Source organism: Echinops telfairi, unplaced genomic scaffold (assembly GCF_000313985.2).
Source record: "Echinops telfairi isolate 266 unplaced genomic scaffold, ASM31398v2 ScPeMD7_7465;HRSCAF=8503, whole genome shotgun sequence".
Taxonomy (NCBI): domain Eukaryota; kingdom Metazoa; phylum Chordata; class Mammalia; order Afrosoricida; family Tenrecidae; genus Echinops; species Echinops telfairi.
Window position 1 is genome coordinate 4,301,499 of NW_022111365.1, and position 2,471 is coordinate 4,303,969.

Sequence of the window (2,471 nt, forward strand, 5' to 3'; positions counted from 1 at the left end):
TAGGCTCATAGATTTATTTCCCTATCCTCATATAAATATATTTGCATATGTATATGTCTTTATCTAGACCTCTATAAATCCCCTTTTCCTCCCAGCTCTTTCCTCTATTTCCCTTGATTCTCGCGAGGGAAGATTTTCATCTTATTCAATAATAGAGTGAACATATTCAGTCTCTCACCAACAAGTATAATGTTAATCTGGGTTTTCCTATTTTCTTATTAGAATAAAGATCTCCCCTTCTAAGCCTACTCCCCCCACCTCATACTTTTTATCATGAAATTTTTTTCTAATGCTAATTTATTTGTAAGCAATTTATTTGCCATGCGGGGCATGGTCCTTTATCAGGGGACAATACAAGAAGCAGAGATCCCAGTGGGAAAGACTAACACAGGGGACCAGACAAGCATTGATGGTGCCTGGGACTGGAAGGCAACAGTGGAAGGACGTAAAGGGGCCTTGGGTCTATTTTAGAACAGACGTGACTCACTGACATTGGACATGTGGCAGAAGGAGGAGAGGACATGAGGTTTCAGCAGGTGAAGTGGTATGGCAATATATTGACAGCCCAGACTGGGAGAAAACAGTTTGGGAAACTAGGGATTGGGAGGTCTATTTAGGACACGTTACAGTTTTAGATTATGATTACTAATACCAACTACCCTCAAGTCCTTTTCAGTCCATCGTGACTCCGTGGGTGTTAGGCAGAACTCCGCTCTGTAGCATTTCCGATAGTGGATCTGGGGGCCATTGCCTTTTTATCCTAGAACTCCTTCGGGAGGACTCAAACTTTTAACCTTTCAGTTAACAGCTGTGCATGTTAACCACCCAGGAACTCAAGCTGACTGTGCTAGAAGAATATTTCTGAAGGCAGTTGGACTTGCCAGTCGGCTTTCAAGAGATGGGTCAGGGCTGGATTTATACTCATCTCTATGTCAAAGGGATTTAAAGCCTGATCATTGCATGCAATGACTTTGGAAGAAACCTTAAATAGAAAATAGGGGAAATCCCACCACCAAGCCCAGGAGTCCCCCAACATTTCCTGGCTGACTGGGTAAACCGACTCACGAGACACCTTGAATGAATCAACCACAAAATTAGCAAGTATTCCGTGGATGCCGCCGAAACCTACGGCAGTGTACTAGGAAATATGTATCACTCCAAGGAGGAATTAAAAATATACCCACCAGCTATTAACAAAGAGCTCTTTCCATACGCCGGGACAGTGCAAGAACTAACTGAACTATGTAAACAGTGAGACATACGCTAGTAGATTAAAATGAGATGGGATGGGCTATATGGAAGTTTCCTGGAGGAAGTGATCTAAAACTTGAGAATTAAAGAGAGGGGCGTGTCCTGGTGAGGAAGGAAACATGCTTTGTATGCATTTGTAATATCCTGGGTGGCGGGGGGGTGGGGGGGGGTTGCCTTTGGAGAAAGAGTGTAGTTCTGGATGCTCCTTTTACCTTCATCTTCAACTAGCAACTACCCACACTAGTCCCAAAAATAGAATTATTCCCGAAACAAGCAAGAGAAAGATTCATATCTCAAAGAAACCAAAGGAAAGAGAGCTGGCACGTAGGGATGTAGACATTGTTCAATAACTCTTGCTAGGAGCTGGAATAGAAAGTCCTAGTAGATGAATAAAACTTCAGAATGGCCCTGGAAACCTTGATCTCTCCATGATCGTATACCTCTCACTACACACCACCCCAACAATGAGCAGAAAGAGAGATTGAAATTCTCAATGACTGCCACAGCTAAATGCCTATAGGAATAGTTAGATGCTTAGTGGCATACTCGAGTCTAATGGGTTGACAATGGAGCTTCAAGTTACTAAAAGCCCAGGTGAGCCACCTGGGGATGCTAAAAAAAATGAATAGCTGCCACCAGCTCTTTATCGAGTTGAGACAGCAACTGGCACCTTATTGGCTGGTTCCTAAGCTCTCTGTCCTCTGGAGAGTCCAAAAGAAACTCGTGAGCAGGCTCAGGATGAAAGGCCACCATGCCGCCCTGGGTCAGTTGTCAGGCTTTCTGCCCCAGGGTAACCCTCCAGACTCGGACCCCCAATCAGGCTGCAGAAAAAGGAAGCCCCCCTGGACAGGTGACAGTCCAGACTGCTTCTGGAGCCAAGGGTTGGGAAGGAACCCTCATGATCTTCTCTCTCTATTCTCCCCTAACCTTCACTTAAACGCTTTATCCCTAAGAACCCATTCTCTTTTAATTCCCAACATGACGGTGGACTAGACAGAAAAGCAAGTCCAAGACACAAGAAATCAAATGAAGCAGATAGAGATGGTCGCCCTGCAACTCTGAGCTGCAAAGTAAAGATTAGAAAACTGTATCGAATACGAGCTTATGGAAGCAGCAGTCAAATGGCACATGGCATCGGGTAGCTCTGCTGAACAAGACCTTTTTAAAGTGTTGTAAAGAGGAAGGGTATCATTTTGAAGACCCAACCCGTGGTATTTTCC